Genomic DNA, 27,146 nt, shown 5'->3' with positions numbered 1-27,146 from the left:
GCAGTGTTGTTCAAGAGGGGTGGAGAGAGCAGGGAGGAAGAGAGGTGGAGAGAAGAGCACGGGGTCTCCATCCAGGGATCTGCTGTTATTTTCTCAGCCCCCCTCCTCCCTTCCTTCCTGCTCACACACTTTGTCACGTGGACACGTGTTATTTGTAAATGGAAAGCTGCCAGAGTTCAACAGGGCTGAGTTTTCTCTCCAGTTTGACGGCCAAATTTGGTCAAATAATTGGAGATGAAGAGGAAGAGAGCTTTGTATCGTCCACGTTTGTGAGGAAGATCTTTTCATGCCATCACGGAGGAATCGCTCTCTTGATTTCTTTTGTTTTTGAAAGAAAGATATGGTCAGTTCCAAAAATTGGATCATTGTGATTGACAGGACCAGGCTCAGACTCAGGACAGAAGCAGGGTTCACGGCAAGGGACGTTGATGTTCTTGTACTCCGAGCAGAGAAACCAAACGGCTGCAAACGTATCCACTAAATCTAGACTATCGGATAAAACTTTCAAAAACTCTCAGAGGCTGAAGAACACAAGACAGGCACGGCTGCATTAACAAGGTAGAGGCTGTGGCAGGAACTGTGCATCAACGGGCTGGAGTGAGCACACAAGGACGAGACAGGAGTGAAGGGTGGATGAGGCGTCATGAAGCCTGTGGACGCCATGACACTGTGTTACTGTCACTGAATACTGACACCTGCTGGACTGTAAACTTCCCTGCAGGCTTGACCGACTGAACTGACACTGATTTGATGACCCGTGAACACAATGAGATCATTGAAGTCTTTGCGTTCATACTGGATCGTTCCATGTCTTTGAACAATGGGACCATGATGTGAAAGTCTCAGTGAAAGTGATGGGAATGAGGACGCTTTGATTTTACAATTTTTATTAAAAAAAGAAGTTTTTCCAACGTTTTCAAATCAAGTCTGTTGGGTTTCTTGAAGCGATTTCTCCTGCCGTGGAGCTCCAACAGACGCGCGAACCAGAGGGAGGAAACCACGGCGTTTCACTGCTTTACATTTAGAATCTCCGGCTTGGCCTGAGATTCTAAATGTAAAGCAGTAGAACCTCAACATGTGCGCCGCGCAGCTGCTGCGGGTGTCGGTCCAGGAGCGGATCCTCGCCGCCGCTGAAGACTTCCTGCTGCAGCTGGGAGAAGGAGACTCAGCGGCTGAAGTCCCGGTGCTGAGAGCGCTGCTCACCGAGCGGCTGGCGGCGGCCGCGGAGCAGATCGTGGCTCTGCTGGAGGAAACCGTGGCGGAGTACGAGCGGGAGAACCGCCGGCAGAGGTTGCTGCTCGATGCCGTGCTGAAGCCCCGAGTCAGGCTGGACAGAGCAGGTGAGTCCCCGCAGGGACCTGCTGGGCCCCTCATTCCTGGGTCCTGTTAAGAAGCCCTGCCTTAACAATCAGTAGCAGCGTGTTACCATTGAACTGAACCACAACAACACCTCGCCTGAATGACGTTCACACTGGATCACCAACTGCTGCTAACTTGTGGACCAGAATGTGAACCAGGCTCCTGCTGCATTGTTACCAACATAAAGGGAAGTTTTAGGAGCTCAGGAAACAAAGTCGACCTGAAACAATTGGTTTATTTCCTGTTGTTACTGATTTAATTTAAAACCTCCAAAGAAATGCATACAACATGACAATTAACACCTCAACATCAAAACAGTCAGCGCACACACACACACACGTCAGCAGTCTGTCTCCTGCAGCAAGTCACATGATATGCAAATGAGTCCCGTCAGAATGAACCAACGTTACAGTCGCTTTAGGGGACAAAATCCAAAGGCAAACCTCCTGCAGACACCAGTGAAGCTCTGTTGTTTCATTTCAATGCAGTTTCAGTCCAGATCAGTGAGTCCAGAGCTGCTAGCTTGACAGCTAAACATGAGCATCACAACACTCAGCAGGACCCTGGCTGGAGTCGTTCTGCCAGCTTGAAGTGACGTCACTCATGCAGCTCTTTGAGTGTCTCAGTGGTTCAGACCTCCAGTGCTCCAACATGAACAGGAACCTTGAAGACCATCAACCATTCATCAACAGCACAGAACAATGAGAAGAGTTTCCAATTCTAAATAAAAGGCCATCACACTGTTACTACTACAATATTACAGTATTAGAGGTTTAGAAAGTTCACCAAATTAAGAGTAAAATGATATCATAGGCATTGACTCAGCTGTGGAACAACCATGAATTCTGCTCGCTATCAAGAAATCCTGGCAAAGAATGTTGGGCCATCAGTTCAAGACCTCCAGCTGAAGCGTACCTGGGTTCTGCAGCAAGACAACGATCTGAAGCACACCAGCAAGTCCACATCTGAAAGACTAAAAAAGAACAAAATGAGGGTTTTGGTGTGGCCTCGTCAAAGTCCTGACCTGAACCCTATTGAGATGCTGTAGCAGGACCTTAAAAAGGCTGTTCATGCCCGAAAACCATCCAATCTGATTGATCTTTTCAATTTTGCACAGAAGAGTGGGCCAAAATCCCACCACAGCGATGTGAAAGACTCATCGCCTCTTATCGCTAACACTTGACTGCAGTTATTGCTGCAAAAGGTGGTTCAACCAGCTGTTAGGGTCAGGGGGGCAATCACTTATTCACATGGGCCTTCGGAGGCTCAGATGTTTTTTACCTTATTAAATGACATTGGCACCAAAAACTGCATTTTGTGTTTCCTTGTGTTTTATCTTTGTAAAATATTTAGGTTTGCTGGATCTGAAATGGATGAGCCTGACAAATGTGCAAGAAATGTCAGACATTAACTGATGAATCAACTAGCAGATGTGATCATGAATGGACAAAACCATTCAGCAGAGGGGACCTTTGACCTTTGACCTGGGTGACACAACGTTGATCCAAGCATCTGAAGCCAGCGTTTCTGTTCCCAGTTTGCTGACTGGTCGTCAGTAGCAGGACGTCTCTTTTCATTGAGTTGATCTCTGTTTCTGTCTGTTGCTCCGCTGTTTCAGAGTCAAATGAAGAGATTTCTGATGTTGCTGTTTGTGTCCTGCAGATGTGGAGCAGCTGCTGGTGATTAAAGAAGAGGTTCCCCCTGAGCTGCAGGACACAGAGCCCCCCCACATTAAAGAGGAGTGGGAGGAGCTCTGGACCAGTGAGGAGGGAGGGCAGCTTCAAGGGCAGGACGAGGCTGATATCACCACGTTCCCCTTCACTCTGGTCCCTGTGAAGAGTGAAGGAGACGAAGAGAAACCTCAGTTCCCACAGCTTCATCAGAGTCTAACGGAGGAGAACTTGAAAGAAGAGTCTCTGAGCAGCAGCCCAGTTCATCCTCTGAAAACAGAAGCTGATGGAGAAGAGTGTGGAGGACCAGAACCAGAACCAGCCAGCAAGGTAGATCCAGATCCACTTGTACAACCCCAGACTGAAGACCAGATGTCAGACTCTTCTGAATCTGAGACAGAAGTCAGTGAGGATGAGCGTCCCTTTAGGTGCTCAACATGCAGTAAAGGTTTTAGTAACAGAAAGTGTTTGGATAAACACATGAGAACACACACTGGGGAGAAACCATTCCATTGCTCAATTTGTGGCAAAAGATTCTCAAAGGGATATTTGACCACACACATGAGAACACATACCGGAGAGAAACCATTCCCCTGCTCAGTTTGTGGCACAAGATTCTCAGACAAGAGACATCTGAAAAGACACATGAGAACACACACTGGGGAGAAACCATTCCCCTGCTCAATTTGTGGCACAAGATTTTCAGAAAATGGATATCTGAAAAACCACATGAGAACGCACACTGGGGAGAAACCATTCCTCTGCTCAGTTTGTGGCACAAGATTCTTAGAAAAGAGACATCTGAAAAGACACATGATAACACATACTGGGGAGAAACCATTCCCTTGCTCAGTGTGTGGCACAAGATTTCCAGAAAATGGATATCTGAAAAACCACATGAGAACACACACAGGAGAGAGACCATTCCCCTGCTCCCTTTGTGGCAAAACATTCTCTGTTAAGGGACATCTGAAATCACATATGAGCACGCACAGTGGGGAGAAACCACTCCCTTGCCCCGTTTGTGGCAAAAGATTCTCAGAAAAGCGACACCTGACAAAACACATGAGAATGCACACTGGGGAGAAACCCTTAACCTGCACAGTTTGTGGCAAAAAATGGTCAGAAAAGGGAAATCTGACAAAACACATGAGAACGCACACTGGGGAAAAACCATTCCCCTGCTCAGTTTGTGGTAAAAGATTCTCAGTCAAGGGAAATTGGAAAAGACACTTAAGAACGCACACTGGGGAGAAACCATTTGTCAAAGCATGACATTGAAGCTGTAACAAAAGTGTGGGAGATGCAGGTTGAAAGCCAAATAATGAATGTATTTAACAAAAAAAAAAAACAACACAATGATGAACCAAATATGGGCCCAGGTGCCTCCAACTAGGAGGAATGAACATTTCCCCACCCTCCAAAAGACATGAGATTCCACGTGACTTTTCAGTTCAACAGGTGTATTGGGAGCTAATGAGCGGTGTGCGCCAAAACTGGATCACATTTTGATGCTGCAAAAACAAATCCCTGCAATCGTTCAAAATAATAATACAAGAACACACCTTCAGTTTGTTTTGTGTCAGAACTGTTCTTGAAGAGCTTCAAAGGGAGGAGGATTTTAAACACTACTCTGGATTTTACTGGAGGCCAGTGCAGCAAAGCTAAGACTTGGGTGATGTGGTCGCTCTTCCTAGTTCCTGTCAGTTCGCTTGCAGCTGCATTCTGGACCAGCTGCAGAGTCTTCAACCACTTGTTAGTGCAGCCTGATTATAAAGAATTACAACCATCCAGCTTAGAAGTAACAAATACATGGACTATTTTTTTTAGCATCATCTTGGGATGGAATGTGTCTAATTTTTGAGATAGTGTGTTGATGAAAAAAGGCGGTCCTTGAAATTTGTTTAATGTGGGAATTGAAGTACAACTCCTGACCAAATTGAACTCCCTAAGTTCTTAACTGTGCTGCTGGAGGCCATAGTGATGCCATCCAGAGCAGTGATATCACTAGAGAATGGGCCTCTAAGGGTTTGGGGCCAAGCACAAGAACTTCTGTCTTATCAGAGTTGAACAGTAAAAAGTTACAAGTCATCCAGGCCTTCAGGTCTGGAATGCATGTTTGTAGTTTGGATAACTGTTGGCCTTCATCCAACTTTATTGATGAATATAATTGAGTATCATCTGTGTAACCATGGAAATGTATGGAGTGTTTTTGAATAACATGACCTAAAGGAAGTGTTGAAGTGTTCAAGTCTCTGTGGCAGGATTTGATGGTCAATTGTGTCAAAGGCAGCACTGAGGTCTAACAGGACGAGTACAGACACAAAGCCATGATCTGATGAATTAAAGGTAGTTAGTAGTTTCTACAGCGCTGTCTCTGTGCTGGGCTGGGCTCTAAAACCAGACTGAACCCCTCAAATCAACTCTTGTCATGTAGGAAGTCACTCAGCTGATTACCAACTGCTTTCTCCAGGACGTTAGAGAGAAAGGGGAGGTTAGCTATCAGTCTGGAGTTGGCGAGAACCTCAGGGTCTAGAGGAGGCTTCTGAAGCAGTGGTTTCATGACAGCTGCCTTCAAGGACTCAACTCAGAATCAGGGATCTCTGTAGTAGGGAGACATGGCATTGAGTTTAATACTGGTGGAATTACTTCCTTCAGATGTGGTCAGACCCACCCTGAGAGTTTGGGGAGAACCCTTGAAGCCTGGGACTTCAGGTCCAACGCTGAGACCACGGCGTGATGGAGAGTTCTGATGATTCATCAGCACAATCAAACTCTGAGAACTCCTCCCTCCCTGGTTGATCTGAGTCAAAGTTCCCATGTCTGATCAACTTCCTGTCCTGATGACATCACTGCTGCAGGTGAACAGTTAGCATTGCTCTGTTTGATGAAGCTGCGTTCAGGAAATGAGGAAGTTTCCCTTTGTGTCACTGCTTCTCTACTAATCTGATCTCTGATCAGTTCACCAAGAAGAGTCTGGGGTCAGGGGCTTGATGAGTAGAGCTGTTTAGTCAGGAGGAGGCTGCTCTGATTGGTTCCTGACACTGAGACAAGACCTCCATTTATTTATGATGACATCACCAATAGGAGCCTTCCCAGTCTGTCAGGGGGTAGAATTCAGTCAGCACCAATGACATCAGAGTCAGAGTTTAGACATCAAAGCAGACATCAAAGCCTCTCTTAGAAAACCAAAATATAGAGAAATATATTTGAAAAGAATATTGCACGTTTATAAATACTAGAAGAATGAAGAGAAGGTGGTAGAGGTGGAGGCAGAAAAGAGGAATGTTTTTTTGTTTCTCTTCAGTTAAAATTATGTTGTGTGTTCTTTCATCTTCAAATCTGTTTTTGTTTTGAATAAATTAATGGTTCTTGATTATTTTACTCTTTGTGTCAGTGACAGTTTTGAGGTTATTTTGATGATGTCAGAGCTGTGTTTTTATAATATTTTTCATAATCAGTTGTCTTTTATTGTTTAATAAATGTATAAAACTTTATAGGTGAATGTTGTCTGTTAAGTTGTTTGTTTGTTGGGTGGAAATTTATCACAAATGTTGAAACTGTGAAGAAAGAAGTGTTTTGTTGGTGTTCTGCCTGGTATGGATTGTAAATTTCTTTTGCTCACTCCCTTGATGAGGTAGAAGAAGCCGGACCATCAAGAAGACCTGAAAAAAGACAGCAGAGGCAGGAAAAGTGGAACCAGAAAGACACAAACCTCACAGACTCAGAGTCTCTGTGGCGCTCGGCTGTTAACAGAGAGGCTGGTGGTTGGAGCCCCCCAGGGACCAGGACCAGGCTCTACTGGTGCTGAGGACTCTGTTGATCAGCTGCTGAGTTGCTACTTGATGTCAACATTGGTCTGTTTCATCCTCAGTAGTTTGATCCGAGCAGAGTCGCTGCATCGATGATCTGAATGTGGACGGACAGATTGACCCTCCACAGCAGACGCAGGTGAGAGCTCTGCCAGCTGGAGCCTCTTGGGTCCCGGGAGGCTTCACTCCTGGAGGTGGAAATGGTGAGGAGTTTTAAAATCTGCTCCTCTTTTACGCTGACTTGTTTTCTTGGGTTCCCTCTTTTATTCATGTGTGATTTTAGTCTCAGCTCTCTAAACCTGAATGGAGCCAGAACCCATTTTAAAAGAGCTGCTCTTTTAAACTCCTGGAAATCAAGAGGATCCTGCCATGTTTGTCCAGGAGACCCACAGCACAACAGTCAGTGAATGGGGATGCAGGCAGGCTTTTAATGGGGGTCATTTGAAGTCCCAAGTCCAGTTGGAGCAGAGGCTGGAGTTTGATTCTCCAGGAGTTTTTGTTGTTGTTTTTTTCACCAGTTTCTTTTGGTTTGGAGGAAATCATTCCAGGTGTTTGAAAGAAAGTGAGAGCAACTTTGGAAAATGTTCAACTGGTGTTTTCATTTTTTTATTTTTTTTAACCTGTCCTGTTCAGCAGCAGCATCCATGTTCCTGGTGCTTTGTTGGACTGAAGCAGTTCTACTCTGCTAAGGAGGAACCTGATAAACTCCTCCTATCCCCATCTGTGTTGAACTTTATTAGGAATGGTGTTGGTTCATTGATGAAGCTACCGGACTGAGACTCAGGAGAGGACAGGAAGAGAGAGCAGGGACAGGACAGGGAGGACAAGGGGGGGGGGCAATAGGAGAAAAACAAACAAAAACAATAACAACAGAAAAAAAGAAAAACATTGGTTGCAGAATTTCCAGTGCAGATTTACCATTTGGTTTAATATCATTTTAAGATAAATGTCTGAGTGTGTGATTATGGGTCAGTTGTGCGCTCCATGCGTGTATGTGTGTATACATGTGTGTATGTGTATTTGTGTGCTACGGTTTGTCTTGGATGCCGTGGGTAGCTGGCTGTAGCTGATGTGGGGGACCAGGACAACATGCCCCCAGTCCAGGATAGCAGGCAGGTCAGGACCAGGCCACCAGAGCACCCAGAAACCCCCAGAACACAGGGAGCCCCAAGCCACCCCTCCCCCAGGAAACAGCCACAGGCCCAACCCATTATATTCTTTAATATACTGCAATAGTAATGGACCCTCTATGACACTGTAGTGATGAATCTATCAAGGAGTAAAAATGATTATAATCAAAGAATTTTGAAGTAAATTTTGAGATCAGTTTGAGCCTCTCTCTCTGTCTCTGTCTCTCTCTGTCTCTCTCTGTCTCTCTCTCTCTCTCTCTCTCTCTCTCTCTCTCAGGAGCTTTTCAATGAATATTTTAATAAAACAGAACAGGAGACTGAAGAGTGATCACTCAAACCCACAGGCTGAATGGGACATCTCTTAAAAATATTGAACCACTGAGTAAAACCATAGAAGTGCTCCTGTCTAGTCGGTGCTAACAAGTTAGCTGTTGAGTGAGTCCAGCTGTGCTGTCTAGGAATCCTGGTCAAAAGCCTCCACACATCAAACAGCTGGTGTGTTGGTGGATCTGTGGATCCTGCTGGAAGAAGCAGGGTGGAGCTCTGAATGGTTCCTGTCTCAAAGAGCTTCTCTGTGCAGCTCCCATCAGCTCCTAAAAACAGGAAACCAGCAGATTCAGTGTTGAACAGTGGCATTAAAATGTCTCAAAAGCTGTCCTGTCCACCATTTGTTGGTGCAAAGACATTTAAAAACACCAGTTGAACATTTTCCAAAGTTGCTCTCACCTTCTTTCAAACACCTGGAATGATTTCCTCCAAACCAAAAGAAACTGGTGAAAAAAACAACAACAAAAACTCCTGGAGACTCAAACTCCACCCTCTGCTCCAACTGGACTTGGGACTTCAAATGACCCCCATTAAAAGCCTGCCTGCATCCCCATTCACTGACTGTTGTGCTGTGGGTCTCCTGGACAAACATGGCAGGATCCTCTTGATCTCCAGGAGAATAAAAGAGCAGCTCTTTTAGAATGGGTTCTGGCTCCATTCAGGTTTAGAGAGCTGAGACTAAAATCACACATGAATAAAAGAGGGAACCCTAGAAAACAAGTCAGCGTGAAAGAGGAGCAGATTTTAAAACTCCTCACCATTTCCACCTCCAGGAGTGAAGCCTCCCGGGACCCAAGAGGCTCCAGCTGGCAGAGCTCTCATTCATTTCTCCACCACCTCGCTAACCTGAGCTGTAGCATCTGAGAACCAAACAGTGACCCCCTTCATTCCAGAGCCGACTCCACAAACTCTGAGCCCCCACTTTACCCACAGCCAGCAGGCCTCCTCAACACTGCATGACACACGACGACTAAACAGAAGACTGAAGCGTCTCATCAAGAGATCTGTAACAGGCGTCTGCTGTGGAGGGTCAATCTGTCCGTCCACATTCAGATCATTAACACAGCGACTCCTAAGCACCAGTAGAGCCTGCTCATCGTCCCTGGGTGGGCTTGAACCACCAGCCTCTCGGTTAACAGCCGAGCGCGCTGACCGATTGCGCCACAGAGACTCTGAGGCACCTGCTTTTCATGAAGAGTTTTCAGGCTAAATTCAGTTTGTGAGGTCCACTGCACATTTGAGGGACCATGAAGGACAGAGGAGAGTCTGACTGTCATGGTGAAAGCCTTCAGCACTGGAACTGAAACAGCCCCCACCATCTTAACCCCCCCAGACCAAACAGGCTTCATCAGAAACAGACACACCTCCTAGAACATCCAGAGATCATCAGTCTGATTAATAGAACATGACAAACAATCAAGAACATGTTATTGTTTGATCAGAAGCTGAAACAATGTTTCTATGTTTGTCTGTTCTGGTCTGAATGAAAGAGGAGGTTTTCTTGGTCATGTGACGTGGATGAGAGTTCAACTAGAACTTCCTGCTTCAACAGGATTTGAGTTTGTTGGGATTTTGTCAAAGACACCAACCAAACCTCTGAGTGGTGCAGATGTCTGCTGCCTCCTCAGAGCAGACTGGAGCTCAGCCTCACTCACCTGTGGGAGCCCCAGCAGAGCCACCGTGTGATGGAGCTTCAGTTTAGGCTCCAAGGTCCTGGATTGAATGGTGTTTGTGTGTTTTTAGGCCTCCTGGCACCATCAATGGTAGAGCAGAGTGGTGCAGAGGAAGCGTGCTGGGCCCATAACTCAGAGGTCGATGGATCGAAACCATCCTCTGCTAGAAGAACAAAATAAAATGAACCTGCGTCTTAGAAATGTGTGTCTGTTAAAAAGAGCTTCATAAGGATTTTGTCTTCCTCCACAATCACCAACCATTGTGAGAGTTAACAACAGTCCACTTTCTGACTGAAGCAAAAGTTTACTTCAAAAGGTTTTTCTGATTCAACATAGCAGCTAAATTTCCATTTCTCCACTGATTATCTGTTAAGGTTCATGGGGGGTTGGAGCCTATCACAGCTGACATTGGTCAAGGGGCGGGGTTCATCCTGGACAGGTCACCAGTCCATCACAGGACCAACACATAGAGACAGACAACCATTCACACCTACAGTCAATTTAGAGTATCAGTCAGCCTCGTCCTCTCTTGATGTCTTTGGACTGTGGGAGGAAGCTGGAGTACCAGAGAGAACCCACGCAGGAACAGGGAGAACATGCAGACTCCACACAGAAAGATCCTGTGCTGGAGCCGGGACTGGAACCTGGAACCTTCTTGCTGTGAGGCCACAGTGCTGACCACTGTACCACCGTGCTGGATTTTCTGTAACGTCAAGTACATCTGAACTGGCACTTGACAGTGACAGCAGGAGAACAAAAATCCCAGTGTGTCATCAACATTTCCTGTCAAATCAATGATAGAAGCTGTTGAATTTCTGGATCAGAACAAGGAGAAAGGAGCCCCAATGAAAGAGTGATGGTTCTTGATTCTGATTTTGTTCTTCACTCCTACACCAGAGAGTGAAAGTGTGGGCTGGCTGGGAGCAACTGCCTGCTTCAGAGTGGGAGGAGCCTCAGGACTTTCCAGTGAGAGCTGCAAACTTCCACCAGCGCCCAGTGCCAGCAGGTCTTCATGATGGAGCTGAGAAGAACACAACAACACCAGAGCACTGGAGAGGAGCACAACACTTCTTTGCTTCCTGGCCACTCTCATGTCTGTCTGTCCATCTGGAGCTGGGGGGAGGAGCTTCACATGTTTTTCATTTTCTTAAAAAGGGAATGACATGACTTCCTCTGTATGTTAGAATATGAACTACTAAAAATGTTCATCTCCAGTTTAAAGTTAGAATTAAATGTGAAGTAGAAAAATCTCCCCTCTTCAATCCTGTCACTCAGTGTTGTAAACTGTTTCAAACAAATTCTACTGTTCAACAGTTCAAGTGTTTCTAATGAAGCTGAATGTTCTCCTCTACGTTCCTCAATTGGGTTTCTTTTATGTCCTCCTGAAATCAAAGACAGAATTCTAGGTACAAATAAAGACACTATCAAAGCCTCCTGATGACATCATCATCAATTCTGTCTTTGATCTGTGTCTGTCCAGCCGGTCCTGAGTGGATCCAACAGTTTCCCATGGGTGACTCTGTCATGGTCTCTCTCCTGCTGTCTCCAACTCTCAGAGTGCTTCTACTGGTTTCTCTCCATCGTCCCTGTTGCTAGGCAGAGCACTGGTGAGGACTGAGGCCAGTGATGTCATCACCTCCAGCTGAGACCTGCCAGGTGATCCTGCTTCATTCAACTCTGCTGCCTCTGCCACTGCCCTGACTGGTGAGGCTGACAGCAGGTTCTCTCTCATCTAAACTCTCTGTTTACAATGGAGGCTGAAATCCTTGTGGTTGGTGGTTCAATCATCAGGTCTGTTGAACTCCCAGGTGCCATCACCTGCTGTCTTCCTGGTGCCAAAGTTGTGGACATTATTGAACGTCTCCAGGACTCATCGATCTCCACCCCTCAGCTCACATCCTGATTATACAGGTGTGTGTGAATGACATCACAAAGAGGCAGCCAATCATACTTCATGACCAGCTTGAGTCTCTTGCTAGTTCAAATCAGAGTCTGGGTAAATTCTGTGTTTTTTCTGGCTCCATCTCTGCTCCTTCCAGAAGCAGGGAGTATTTCAGCCTCTTTCCAGTCTGCATGAATGCTGAAAGGCTTCTGTACTGTTTGGCTTTGCTGTTCCCTGCAGCTTGGACATCAGATTAGAACGAACCACACTCACTAACTCACCTGTTCTTAACCACTGAGAGCTGATTGGGTTAAACATGGAAAAACACTGACTCGCTATGAGGATGTTCTCCTGCCCTGTGTGGGTGGAGCCAAGAGAGTAAAAAGACTGTGAGACCCAGAAATCAGGGCTTCTTCTCCTCCATCTTAAGGTGGTTAGACTGAAGTCTCAGCTCTGACTCTGGATCTGTTCTCTGTGTGCCAACATAAATGTGATTGGACCAGAGAAGTTGATGAGTATTTAGTGAACCTTTCCACTGAGGTGGAACCATCCTGGGAAGAAGGACAGGAAATGAAAGCTTCTCAGTGTAAAGTTTTAATTAAGCTGGCCAGGAGTTGAACCTAGAAGCTTCTGATTTGTAGTCAGACACATTATCCAGTGTGCCACTACCCCTGAGATCAGTGTAGTGTGTTCATGTGTACTTGATTTTACAGAAAATTGAAAAATTCTGATGGCATTTTCAGGGGACAAAATGGTGCGATGGTTCGTGCTGTTGCCTCACAGCAAGAAGGTTCTGGGTTTGCATGTTCTCCCTGTTCCTGTGTGGGTTCTCTCTGGTACTCCAGCTTCCTCCCACAGTCCAAAGACATCAAGAGGGGACGAGGCTGATTGATACTCTAAATTGACTGTAGGTGTGACTGTGAGAGTGAATGGTTGTCTGTCTCTATGTGTTTGTCCTGTGATGGACTGGTGACCTGTCCAGGGTGAACCCCGCCTCTCATCCATTGTCAGCTGTGATAGGCTCCACCCCCCATGAACCATTGCAGATAATCAGTATAGAAATGGACATTTAGCTGCTATGTTGAATCAGAAAAACATTTTGAAGTAAACTTTTGCTTCAGTCAGAAAGGAGACTGTTGTTAACTCACAATGGTTGGTGATTCTGCAGTAAGATCAATTTGTTTTCCACCCCTTTTTTATCAGATTCACATTTCTAAACTAACAGGTTTATTTTTCTCCTTTCTTTGAGCAGAGGATGGTTTTGATCCATCAGCCTCTGGTTCTGGTCCCAGCTCTCTTCCTCTGCTCCTCTCTGCTCTACCATCTATTAAACAGGTCTTGATTTAGGAGAGCAGGATTGAGACAAGAACAGGAATTTGAGTGTTGAAGGTTCACAATTTGGCTCTGAAGCCTCAGCAGGTAAAGATTCATCTTTTATTTCAGAGGTGATTTGAAGAATTCATTGTTGCTGAACTGTTGATGCTTCAATTTCTGGACGTTCACCGGTGGAATGTTTGAGGGTCAGAGGTGAAAAGAGGACAAGTGCACCTGTTGTGTGTGATGGGGCACCAGCATGGAGGAAGTTGTCTTACATTTCCAGCTAAACAGCAGGAAACTTCAAGTAAAGAATTAAAATGATTTAATTCAGTGTTTAACTCCCAGGCCTCTGGAATAAAACCCAAGGAACAACTGACCACCTCACCATGACTTCACCCTGATAACCAGGAGGTAACCTGGTAGTCAGAGCAGCGGTGCTCAGGTCTGTGGACTCAGAGGAGGGTTCTTCTTCTGGTCCTGGCTTTGAAGACATCAGCAGCCTTGTTGGAGTCAACTGGGATGTTCCTCTCAATAGACAGCAGCATTAAATCAGAGAGCCTGTCTGCTCCATGGCTCCTCCTGAGCTGGTCCTGGATCAGCTTCAGTTTGGAGAGTCACTGTTGCACTGGAGCAGAGGTCACTGGCAGTGCTGCATATACTGGGAGGAGCCTGTGGCTCTGGGTACACTGTGCCCATGTTGTTGGCTTGAAGGCAGCTCAGCGTTACTGCACTTTGTTGTTTTGGAGAGTTCAAGATGAGGAGAACACCTCAAGTTCAGGACATTTTCCTCCCACAGTGATAAAAGCAGCCAACACCTCCAGCACAGAGAGGCTGGGAGAGACCTGCCACACCTCTCCAGTGACCTGGGACATGATGGCAGTGGTGGGATTTAAACCCACGCCTCCTCAGAGACTGGAGCCTTAATCCAGCACCTTAGACCGCTCAGCCACACTACCTCACTGAATTGTTCACTGAGTTGGTCTGCTAAAGAAGTGTTGAACAGGAAGTAACAATGATTTCAAACTTATTCTGAAGGGTGACCCCTTCCCTCCCGTGGTCACAGGAAGTGACGACAGCACCGCTTGAAGAAGCCGGGAAAGAAATGGAAAAGGACTCAATTTAAACAGAGCCTTTCTACTTCAGCAGCCATGCTAGCAAACCCCCTTTTGTCTGGTTTGGACAGACAGACAGACAGACAAACAGACAGACAGACTACTTTATTAATCCCTTTTGGACGTTCTGCGAGGGAAATTGCACTCTCCTCAACATACATTCACAGCACTGTTACCATAGATTAGAATAAAAATAGCAAAGAAGAGAAAACAAAGACTATATATATATATGTGTGCATATATACATGTGCGTGTGCCTCTGTGTACCTGGATGGTTATGTATATGTGCATAGTGACAGGAATAATCATAATATTAATTGTTCTTAATTGTTATTATAACAATAATAATAATTATAACAATAATAATGATGATGATATAATATAATAATGATGATGATGATGTAATATGATAAAATATATAATAGTTATAATAATAATAATAATAGCAGTAGTAACAAGAATTATATAATAATACTAATAATAAATAAAATAATAATAATAATAAGAAGAAGAAGAAGAAGAAGAAGAAGAAGAAGAAGAATGTACGGGGCGCAGTGGATAGCACTGTGGCCTCACAGCAAGAAGGTTCCGGGTTCGAGTCCCGGCTCGGGCACGGGATCTTTCTGTGTGGAGTTTGCATGTTCTCCCTGTGTCTGTGTGGGTTCTTTCCGGGTACTCCTGCTTCCTCCCACTGTCCAAAGACATGGACATTCGGGGACTAGGCTAATTGGATTATCTAAATTGACCGTAGGTATGAATGTGAGTGTGAATGGTTGTTCGTCTCTGTATGTTGGCCCTGCGATGGACTGGCGACCTGTCCAGGGTGAACCCCGCCTCTCGCCCGTTGACGCTGGGATAGGCTCCAGCCCCCCACGACCCTTAATGTGTAGGAATAAGCGGAAAGATGATGATGGATGGATAATAATGTACAGTCTCTTATATTGCACGAGTGTCCGGTTGTTATCGGGGCAAGTTAATGGTGCTCAGCCCTCTCCTACAGTCCTTCTGTTGGCCCTCCCCCCCTCCAGTGAGGAGTTTAACAGTTTAATGGCTCGGGGGATGAAGGAGTTCTTCAGTCTGGTTGTTGTTTAGTGACTGTGGATGAACACACAGGAGAAGTTGAACATGAATCTGTGTTCCTGTTCACTTGAATACATGCAGGAGTAGCAGGTGGAAATACAACTGTTTATTTTTGTTCTGATTTCAGAACTGTTGACACAACGGTGTCAGATTAAAGCATCTCCACCTTCCAGATGCTGGTCTCCTTCTGGGGTCCTGACTGACCTCCATCTTGTGTTCTGGATCCACCTGAACCCAGCAGCTCCAGATCCCTTAACTCCTTACAGGGATAGAAAATGGCTGCTGGATGGAAGTCCCCCAACTGTGGCTGTTCTGAAACTCTTCTCCTCAGTCACTCCTGAGTTGACACTGAGATGGAAACTCTGAGTATCAGGTTCAGAACAGCTGATCTCAGTTGGTCCAATCAGCTGTGAGTACGTTCACCTTGAGTGTCACACGTGCACAACCACCACAAAATGCCATCATCAATCCGCTACCACGAGTCACCATGACAACCAAGAACAAAATAACAAGTTACTTTGAAACAAGACCTTCAAATATTTATGATGACATCACCAATATGAGCCTTCCCAGTCTGTCAGGGGGTAGAATTCAGTCACCACCAATGACATCAGAGTCAGAGTTTAGAGATCAAAGACAGACATTAAAGTCTCTCTGATAAAACAAAAATATAGTGCAGTACACTGGAAAAGAATATTGCAGTATATTAAATATGATGTTTCCATGGAGGGGCAGTTTGACATTTTTATTTTGGATGCATTTATATTTTAGAATCAGAAAGGCAGTTACAATGACATCATCAAGACAAAACCTGGTGTTACAAAGGTGAGGGGAACAATTTTAACAGTCAATCCAAAATTTAGGCCTGAAGTTAGAAAATAATATTCGCTAGCTAGCAATGTTAGCTAGTTAACGTTAGCAAGCTGGTGATATTTAGCACCATCAACTAGTTACAACAAGGTCAACAGCTGTTATGATGATGGTCACATGATTTAACCTTCCTCCTGTGGGACCTGTTTTAGGATTTAAATGCATCAAAGAACCACATCAATTTGTTTATTGTATCAAGGATTTTTGACTTTGTTAGGAACCTCTAGTTCAACAAAATAAAAGAAAAAATGTTTTTCACTGAATTATAAAATCATAAGGATTGGTTTAGACCCAGTTATCAAAATAAGATGACAAAGCAACAATCAGAGCCAAACCTGAAGTCAGAAGTGCACTGTCAGCAACACTGCCAGCAGCTCCTCTCCCAGTCATGGGAGCTTCAGGGACTCTCATCAGCCTCGTTCTCCCATCGACCTGCACAACAACACAACAAAGACCATCCTTGATGTGTCTGCATAGAATGCATTTGTGTTGTGGACCCACATCCACCAAGAGTGCAACAGCATCCTCCTCAGCAGCCCTGCCTCAACACCAACCAGAACAGCCACAGCCACAACCCCACTCAGGATCTGGTTCCAGAAGAAAGAGGGTCAGGACTGCCCAAGCAGTCAGGACAGCAGGACAAATGGATTGTGCTTCAACTGCAGGAAACATCTCTGGAAAGAACACTCAGAAGTGTCACACATGCATCTAAACACAAACAATCAATCAATCAATCAATATTTCCATGGATAAGGAAGCCTAACAAGGTCACCAAGAGATAGAAACAACTTGGAGGATAGAAAATTGTTTTAGTTTATTTGACAGCTGATTGAAGACGTGGGTCAAAACTGACCGTTACCATAGAGATGGGAACAGAAAGCTGACACAAGAGGAAGGTTCCAGCTCTGAAAAAGGAGTTTGATCAAAATCTTGAACTGCCAGTAGAAATATCCTTTTGTTTGTTGACCTTTGTTGACAGAAGTCACTTTAGCTTGGCAGTGAAAAGAATGGCTGCTAGCTTGACAAAGAACTGCACAAACCAGGTTCAAGCTGGACTTTGGACCCTGGTATCTGCAACGACTCCATCAACTCCTAATCTAGCAGCTCTGCTGGGTCCAACTATTTTACAGAACATTTGACAGACCTGTGGAGCAGTGAGGACACACATGAGTTGATCACATGATCTACTGATGCGCCATTTTACCTGCCACTGAGGTCAACAACATGAGTTGGAGTTGGGAATCTTGAACTGAACCTGGTATCACAGCGACACCTGCTGCTGCAAAATGGAACAGCAACATTGAACCAAGTACAGGATTTGAGGGAGACTGATGGTCTCTGTTTGGGTTTTTCAAAAACAAGGAGGGCGTGGCTTCAAGCTGGATTCTCAGAGACTATTTCCCCAACCTCTACATTGGAATCTACACTGTCATCCAGTCATGTGACTCAAGACATCAGTCACATGACTGAAGTCATCCAGTCATATCAGTGATGTCACTCTGTCATTGCCATCACATTATAGAAAAGAACCCAGACTCCACATTTATGGGGCAGTTTTGGTCTTTAAAGACTTCACAGTTCCAGGTGATTTAGTCTGGCTCAAGATCTTCAGATCAACCCAGGACAGAAGGCTATGACTCCATTGGATTGTATCGTTGGAGCATTCAGAGATCTGGTGGATCTCAGTAGGAGCTGTATTTATCCACTGAATGATCCTGGTCAATGTGATCCTGCTCCTCCATCTCTAAGGCTGACAGAGCAGGAGGACCTGACTGAGAAGAAAGCTGCCCTTGAGCAGCTTCAGTCTCTGAGTGACAACACACAGGCAGAAAACCAGAATTTGAGGGAACAAGTTTCTACTCTTGAACGTGAGAATAAAAGAGCAATCCAGGAGCTCCAGAACCTCACTGCTGTGGTGGCCAACCTCCAAACGGTCCAGGACAAGAACCAGACTCAGATAGAAGATCTGAACGCAACAGTCCACAGTCTTCAGTGTGAGGGGAGGAGGGTTGATGGAGAGAACAATGAGCTCAGAAAAGAACTGACCCAGGTTCAGTCTCTGAGGGAGAGTGAACAGGTGGAGATGAAATGTCTTGAGGAAGACCTGACTGAGAAGAAAAGTGCACTTGATCAGCTTCAGTCTCTGTGTGACAAGAGATGGACAGAAAACCAGAATTTGTGGGGACAGGTTTCTAGTCTTGGACAAGAGAAGATTATTGCATATCAGCTGGTAGAGAACATGTCTGCCATGGTGGGCAACCTTGAATCTGTGAGGGAGGAGAACCAGACTCAGATCAGAGACCTGAACACACAAGTCCACAATCTTCAGCTTGAGGTGAAGATGGTTTACAAGGAGAAGTGTGACCTCAAGTGTGAGCTCAGCTCCATCCAGGCAGAGATGAACAAAATGAGACAAGAACTCACTGAGAAGAAGACGACTCTTGAACAGCTGAGATCCCAGAGTGAGGAGAGAGAGGCAGAAAATGGATGTTTGAGGAGACGAGTTTCTACTGCATCTAAGGAGACAGAGACCTTCACTGCTGAGTTGGCCCACCTTGAATCAAGGAAGGACCAGGACCCCACAAAGACTGGCAGTCTGAACGGTGAAGTTCAGAGTCTTCTATGTGCAGTGAGAAAAAAAAAGAAGAAAAGGAGCAGTGCTCAGAGGGAAATCCTGGGAAATTTTCATGATTTAAAAAGTTGTTTGAAAGAGGAAAATCATGACCTTCAAGTGAAGGTCCAGCAAACTTCTGAAGAGCAAGCAGACTCTCCCCTACATCCAGCCAGAGGAGAGCAAGCAGACTCTCCCCTACGTCCAGCCAGAGAAGAGCAAACAGACTCTCCCCTACGTCCAGCCAGAGAAGAGCAAGCAGACTCTCCCCTACGTCTAGCCAGAGAAGAGCAAGCAGACGCTCTCATATGTTCTTCTGCAGAGGAGCGACGGGATTCTGCTGCATGTCCTGTGACTGAAGAGCAGAATGATGGGGGCACCCTGGAGACTGGACCTGCTACGGGTCAAACCAGAGGTCTACTGAGCCGTGTGACATCTGGTGTAGAAGATGCTCTGTTTATGTTCATAGCTTCTTCTTTGTGTGCTTTTCCTCAACTCTGTTTTCTTTGTTTGTTATATATGATGATACCTTGATCACCACAGCAGTTGATCCCAGCTTGATTAGCTGAGTGCTTTGCAGTCTAAAGCACTTTAGTGATACCTGTGGGGTCCCTTATCCTCCCTGACCACAGGGATTCAGCCTCACTGAAGGAGAGTGAACCTTCCAGGTTGCAGCTCCTAGAATCTGGAACGCTCTCCCACTGGACATGAGGACGCTGTGGACACCTTTAGAAAGAAGCTAAAGACCCATTTGTTTAGTAATATTATTGTTCATGATGGAATTGTCCCTCTGTACCTGCCCACACAGGTCAAGAGGTCAAATGATTCCCTGTTTAAAACAGCTCTTCATCACATGGATGTGCATCCCAACAGTCAGAGCTCACAGACGCTCCTATTCCCTCCAGTGTGAGGCACTAGGAGTGACTGATGAGGGTCAGGGGGGTCAGGCTAGTCCAGATAGTGGGTCTGTATGAGGTTGTTAGGGAGGGATAAGGTAGTGGCAGAGTTCAGGCTGTAGTTGTGCTCCAACAGTTGAGACAGGGCAGGACAAAAAATGACACCCTGATGGCGTTAGGAGTGATTCTTACAAGAACCAATCAATAAAAGTGGGTGGTGACCTGCACATGTGACGCTTGTGTTGATGATTACTGGGTCTCCTCCATGCTCATTTATCATGAATGAATCCCTCTGAGTAAAACACCTGAGTTGTTTCACAAAATGTGTGTGTGTGTGTGTGTGTGTGTGTGTGTGTGTGTGTGTGTGTGTGTGTGTGTGTGGGCAATATGTGTTATGGTTGTTATGGAGTTTAAGGTTATTATCTCTGTTTCTTGTGTCTTTGTCTTTGTCGTCCTCCCCTTCGTCCGTCCTGGATTTTTGACCTTGGTTGCAGGAAGCGTGTGACCTCAACTCCTTTTTCTGTGTTGCTGAACGTAGAGCCTTGCTTCATTGTGCTCGCTAAAGTGTGATCCTCCCTGCTAATTCCTTATTTCATTGACTAATTACCCACCAAAAATTAATACCTAATTGCTTTATTTGGCTGAAGTTTAAAAGACCATCATTCTGGTAGCAACAGTCTTTCTGCCTTGTAAACACGCTAAGCTAACGATGGCTTCTCCCTCTTGTTCTCCTCTCTCCTGCTCAGAGTGCCACATGTTTTGTTCCTCCTCTGCCTCCTTTAGTGATACTGATAAGTGTGTTAAATGTAGTTTTTTGTTGTGTTGGAGGTGAGGCTTAGCGATGTTGAATTGGACCTGCAGCGGCTCTGTACCAAAAGCTGCGAGAGCTAGCCAGCCCTCACTGGCTGGTGCAGACCACCTTAGCTTAGCGCCTAGCTTAGGCCCACTAGCGCTCCCCCAGAAGCTCCCAAGCATCTGGGAGAGCGCCAAGAAAAGTTGGGCCTAAGCTAGGATGTGCTTGCTCATAAAGAATTGTTGGGTGTAAATTCATTTAAGGAGTGTGGAACTGGACCTGTTCTACTTGTAAAGTGTAACTTTTGTTGTTATTTGGTGCTTTACAGGGTGATGACTTGACTTCATTGCAGCTTTGACCTGAGCAGGTGTTCATTCACATCTCAGTAACAGGGGGACACTTTATCACAGCAGTGGACAAACATCAGCATTCATCCCCCAGCAGCTCCTCTGATCAACAGAACAAGCTGAAGTATTCTGGAGAATGAGGGCATCGATCCCTCTACCTCTCACATGCTAAGCGAGCGCTCTACCATTTGAGCTAATTCCCCTGTTAAGGAGCACAGCAGATAATGCAGGTTGACCTTCATGGTTGGATGACCTTCACCAGTTGAAGCTTCTCTGGTTGACCAATGTAATGGAGACCAAGGGTTCCATGACATGAATGATGAATTGAAGGTAGCATTTGTCTTGGTATTAACAGTTTATGTAAATTATTGGCACACACACATGTTAAGAGTGAGGTTTATTGAATCAGCAAACAAGTGAAACATTTTCTCTGCCATGTGTTCCAGGGAGGGACCTGGGAAGCACAGGGGGACCGGCCATCCTGCCTGTGGAAAATGAAGACCCCAGTGTCAGTCAGTGGTAATCACTATGCACGGCCTGGTATTTAGTGTTTGTCTAGTTTGTCTCATGTAAATGTGGCAGTTTCAGTTGTCACGTCAGTCCTCACCTCTTCCTGGTGGTTTCCTTAAAGGGGGTGGAGCCAAAAGGGGAGAGTGGCCCAAGGAAGCTCCTTAAGAGCTGTAGGTGCAAACCTTTGCTCCCAGATGGGGGAGGGGGTACAATCACAGGCAAGGTTCATTCGAATGATTATGCATGTGGATGTATTATTGAGTTGGTGTAGTAGTCTGGAATCATGTATATATTTAGTCAGGTTAAGTTGTTGAGATGGTGCTGGTTTGATGTAAATATTGATCGTAGAGCATGGTTGTGGTCTCACCTCCACTCTATGGGCCAACCATCGTCATCTTCTGCTTATTCCTTACTCGTAAGGGTTGCGGGGGGGCTGGAGCCTATCCCAGCATCTACGGGCGAGAGGCGGTGTTCACCCTGGACAGGTCGCCAGTCCATCGCAGGGCCAACACACAGAGACAAACAACCATTCACACTCACACCTACAGTCAATTTAGAGAATCCAATCAGCCTAGTCCCCAAATTGCATGTCTTTGGACTGTGGTCGGAAGCCGGAGTATCAGAGAGGACGCACGCAGGCACGGGGAGAACATGGAGACTCCACACAGAAAGATCCCGCGCCCTAGCCAGGACTCGAACCCGGAACCTTCTTGCTGTGAGGCCACAGTGCTGACCACTGCACCACCGTGCAGCCCCGCTATGGGCTGGTCTGTCTAATTTCCTGCAGCCAGGAGGGAATTAAAGGCAGTCAGGGGTTTTTAATGTAAGTTGATGGTGTCTCATGCAATCTCTTTCAATACTCCAGTGGTGGTTTAAGTCAAGAAAAACATGGGTTAGTCAGTCGGACTCTGTGTGTGTGTGTGTGTGTGTGTGTGTGTGTGTGTGTGTGTGTGTGTGTGTGTGTTTGTGTGTTTCCATGCAGACTTTCCCTTGTGACAACCGATTTGATTTGGAAACCATCTCATCTAAATCTCCTCTCCAAAAACCCTCTTCTGCAACTTTGTACCCAAGTTGTCTCCTCATCAGGCACCACAGTATCCAGTAGGTTCAGTTAAAACAGTCATCAGTGATTAATGTTCATGTTCAATGATGAGGTTTTGATTTATTCTTCTAGAATCATCTGAACAAACCCTCCTCAACACTGTGAAGCCTTCATCTGACAGGAGGAGTTTCTTTTCCCAGTGATTCCACTGACAGTGAAAAGCTTCGTTCATCAGACTGGTCTGATAGGATCAACTACTGGTTGCTCTGGAGTGGAAACAGCAACCTGTCAGGAAACATTAGCCAGATCAAAGCCAAGATTAAAGCAAGAGCCTCCAGATCAAAGTCAGAATTGATGATGATGTCATCAGGGGGCTTTGATAGTGTCTTTATTTGTAGCTAGAATTCTGTCTTTGATCTCAGGAGGACATGAAAGAAACCCAATTGAGGAAAGCAGAGGAGAACATTCAGCTTCATTAGAAACACTTGAACTGTTCAACAGTAGAATTTGTTTGAGACAGTTTACAACACTGAGTGACAGGATTGAAGAGGGGAGATTTTGGTATTTTCAGTTTAATTCTAACTTGCAGAGGATGGTTTTGATCCTTTTGATGGTTTTGGATCCATCAACCTCTGGGTTGTGGGTCCAGCACGCTTCCGCTGAGCCACTCTGCTCTACCATCGACTGAACAGTCCTTGTTTTAGGAGAGCATTATCTGTCTTTGTCTCTCCCCTGCTCTCCTGCTCTCTTTCCCCTCATTTAGTCCTTGACATGATCCATGCTCTACAGCTCTGCGGGTGGAATGAAGACCTGCGTCTGCTCTGCCCGTGCCGTCCTTCATCTCAACCTCAATTGTTTGACCCACCTTTATAATGATCGGACTCGCTCCTGCTGAGCACGCCAGGCGCTGCAGACAACACAACCAAACTGGCCCTGATCAGGATTTGACAGGCCGAACTCGCGCCGAAATCTTTTCAAAAAATCCATTTTTGTCACCCACTTCAAGATGGGTGGGAACATGCCCTAAAAACACCAAGAATAATATCCACCACCTTCTGAACGGGGCCTGGCCCGTCTCCTGCATCAGGGGCAGTCGCACCTCAGCTGTTCAACAGCTGTTCGCCCTAACACTCAATGAGACAAAGACATAGAAGCTCAAGCTGCTGTTGAGGAGGCCGTGATCGTATAGTGGTCAGTACTCTGCGTTGTGGCCGCAGCAACCCCGGTTCGAATCCGGGTCACGGCAGCATGAGACAAATTTCTTTGTGTGTATTGATGGACACAAGCCAAGCAGAAATTTCCCACAATGCAATAGGGCAGTGTTTGGTCAGTGTTGAGCAGGTGTCAGTCTGACAACGATGTCATATTATTGTGTCATCACCTGACCAGACCCAAAAGTAGACTCAGGTATCAGTTTCTTCTCAATGCTAATGTCTGCTAGCTTAGTCTGCTACTTTGATGGCTCTGCCTGCTCAAAGGTCCAGACCCCTGGATGTGGTGGTTCCTACCTGAACGTAGATTCTGTCAGCTCATGTTGTTAAATCAACTCACCAGGAACACCAGTAGATTTCAATGGACTGACAATGAGTCTCATTGAATGGTAAACATGTCAAATATGAAGTCATCACCTGAGGAGGTCTGCTGCTGGAATGAAGCTCCAGATATTCACAAGATATTCTAGATCTTAAAATAAAGCATTTTTATATTTGATTCCTTATTCATTCAGGTCATCCAGTCATGTGACTGAAGTCATCCAGTCACGTGACTGAAGTCATGCAGTCACATGACTGAAGTCATCCATTCATGTCAGTGATGTCACTTGGCAGGACTGTCATTGCCGTCTCATTCTAGAAAAGAATCCAGACTCCACATACAAGATGGTTGATGTTTTCTTGACTTGATGCTCTGACTGTCAGGGTGGATGACAGCTTCTTCTGCTGCTTCATCTGAGTGGCTATGATTGGAGGTTTTACCTCCCAAGGTTGTTTGGTTCATGGTGAAAGTTCAAAATTCCAGTCCCCAACCTGGGCTGTTCTGAAACTCTTCTCCTGAATCACTCCTGAGCTGCAGCAAGAACAAATACCAGTGCCAACCAGATCAACTTAATGGCTGTTTTTATAGTGATTTGATGCCTCATGAGGAGAAAATTTGGGCACAAATGTTGGACAAGAGTGTTTGTGGAGGGTGTTTTTTTGTTGTTGTTGCAGTGTTGTAAGTCACTGTAACTGCAGCTAAAAGATTGAACTTTCTCAAAATGTCCTCAAGATGGTTTCCAATAACATCAGTTGTCACAAGAGGAAGTCTGCATGTAAACACACTCAGGTGTGCCCAGCTATTCTTATGAGAACATTCGATCAACTTCATTCTATGTGCAGCCTAACCTTAATCTTAATCTTAATATTAACCAACTGAATCTTAATCTTTATTTGAAACTAAACTCAATCCAGACCTTGACTCTGAAATTCATGCAAGAACTCACAAACTGCATTGCGCTGCATCAGGGCCGGTCTTTGGTCCCCATGAGGACGAGGACTCCTGATCAGTGTTGATGATGGAAATGGTCTCCAACACAATAAAACAAGAAATACACACACGTGTAAACACACACAGTGACCCCGCATGTCGTTTCTGTCCAACTTAAATTTTCATTCATTACCCAGAACCTCTCAAAAGCCCTGAAGAAAAATTGAATATTTGGAGTCTGAAAGCCATAAATCACATCCATATCATCTCGTCCATCTCAGTCTGATCTCATCTTTGTTTGTTGTTTTTTAATGAGGGACAAATTGGTACTTGGTCAAAAAAGCACTCTGGGAAAATGATCCTGCTTTCAGGGAGGTCTTTGGTGAGTTTGCTAACAATGCAGAGAACCATGACGGAACCAAGCACAAGGCTGCTGCCCTCTGCATCACAGCTACACTTTGGAGTCTGTTTGAACTGAATGTGAAGGGTCTGACATCATCACACCAGTACGACAACAAGTGACCGTGAACCAAAGAAAACCTTCACTGATGAGTCCATGGATCTCATTGATCTGTGCCATTTCCTGATCTTCAGGTTCTGTCTTTGATTTCTTTCTTTGATCTCTAAATTCTGAGCTTTGGTTTCCTTGGTCAGTCTTTGAATTCTGGTTCATAATAAAAAAGAACTCCCAGCATATTTCTGCAGACCATTGATAGGGAGTTTACCAACTGCACCATAGCAACCCTCTTGCTGTCTGCTGCTGTGCCATTGAAAAGTAAGACAGCCTGGCAGTCAACAAACTGGGCTCAACAGAAAAATGTCAAATAAAGATGGATTAAAGACCAGGAGGAAATGTAACCAACCTACAAAGATGGAGGGGAATTGAGACCCACATGTTTGCCATCCTTGATGAACTGTCCACTGGTGCAGGGGATGAGGTCATGGCCATGATCTGGGAGCCAGTCCTGGATGTTAAATGCCCTGATGATGGACAGTGTAGTGGCAAAATGTCTGGTCCACTGACTGAACTCTGCCACAAATGAGGAACAGCAGGCAGCAAGGAGTAGAAATGAAGAGGAGAAATGGAGAGAACAGAAAGAATGAGAGATCATGGAGGAAAGAGGCTGATATTTGCATGTGTTCTGACTACAACACAGCAATCTAGAGAAACCATGACCTGGATTACTGAGGACCTCCACTGGCAGTTCATTTCTGTTGATCATAGGGCCATGCTGGGTGAGGCAGGAATGAATCCTGGGACTGAGGTTGTGGAGCAATGGTCACCTTTCCTGCTGAAACTGTCAATTCTTCTGCTTGGTTCTCTCCACAAAACCAGTCCCTTAACGGAGCTCAAACCCCAGTTACAGCTGTGGGAGCCCAGAATCTGACACACTGGACCATCAGGAACAGCTTTGTGCTTTCAAACAACAGAGACGACACTCAAGGACTCAGGGAACGCAGGAATCTCTGGCCTCAGCTGACATGTTGAATTTCAGCAACATTTCATGATGCTGAGTTTAGCAAACCAATGAGAAGATGAAGGAGGCCGTCAACTCCTTCAAGCTCAACATCTCCACTGCTTTACCCAGGAGGTCAGAGGTCAAAGCAGAACCTGCACCCCCAACCTCTGATGTTTACTCCACACAGAGATGAGGGGTCAGTTCAGAGGGGTGAGTTGGACTCTGGGCAAATCTTTTCATTCAGTCAATTGTCTCCACCAACTTCAATATGGGTCTGGACCTGCACAGTGTTGTGCCAACTCAACCAGACCAAGAGATTAATTCAGAGATGTGACAATCAGTCCAGCTGAAGAAGGCTTTCGACCTGTGAGGCCTAACACCCCTTTACAAAGCCTGAATTCAAGTGACCACATGCTCTTGAACAAAGGGTCGTAAAAGGTTATGACTCTGGCCACTGACCCCCCTCTGAGAACCTGGCCACTGACCACATCCAAGAACCTGTCAAAATGCTATTGGCTGAGAGCCAGTATCATCCCACAGGAAGTGACATCATCAGCCTCCACATATAAAACTTCAGCACGAAGAAGATTCTCTCTCTCTGTGATTTTCGCCTCTCGGGGATTTTCTTTCCTTGGGTGGTTTGCAAGTCTTCAGAGGATTCAACCCTCCGGTTCTCCACCTCGGACCTCGAGTACAGTGCAGCGACGACAGAGACCCCAGAAGGACAACTCTCTCCCTCCTGTTCACTCGTCCAGAGAAGCCACCGTTGAGCCACGCAACCCGCGTGAACTG

General features: G+C 45.6%; 2 non-coding genes across 2 annotated transcripts; one reads left to right on the top strand and one right to left on the bottom strand.

The window, feature by feature from the left end:
• Window positions 1–9,395: 9,395 nt before the first annotated feature.
• On the bottom strand, window positions 9,396–9,469 carry trnan-guu (transfer RNA asparagine (anticodon GUU)). Its single transcript has one exon. It is a non-coding gene; the product is annotated as a tRNA-Asn (tRNA).
• A 14,136-nt stretch (window positions 9,470–23,605) lies between these two features.
• On the top strand, window positions 23,606–23,677 carry trnah-gug (transfer RNA histidin (anticodon GUG)). Its single transcript has one exon. It is a non-coding gene; the product is annotated as a tRNA-His (tRNA).
• The last annotated feature ends 3,469 nt before the right edge of the window (window positions 23,678–27,146 follow it).

Source organism: Aulostomus chinensis, chromosome 1 (genome assembly GCF_037954235.1).
Source record: "Aulostomus chinensis isolate RoL2024-O1b breed Wild chromosome 1, RoL_Achi_v1.0, whole genome shotgun sequence".
In the NCBI taxonomy this organism is placed as follows: domain Eukaryota; kingdom Metazoa; phylum Chordata; class Actinopteri; order Syngnathiformes; family Aulostomidae; genus Aulostomus; species Aulostomus chinensis.
The sequence above is the reverse complement of the archived record's forward strand: the minus strand, read 5'-3'. Positions and strand labels throughout refer to the sequence as shown.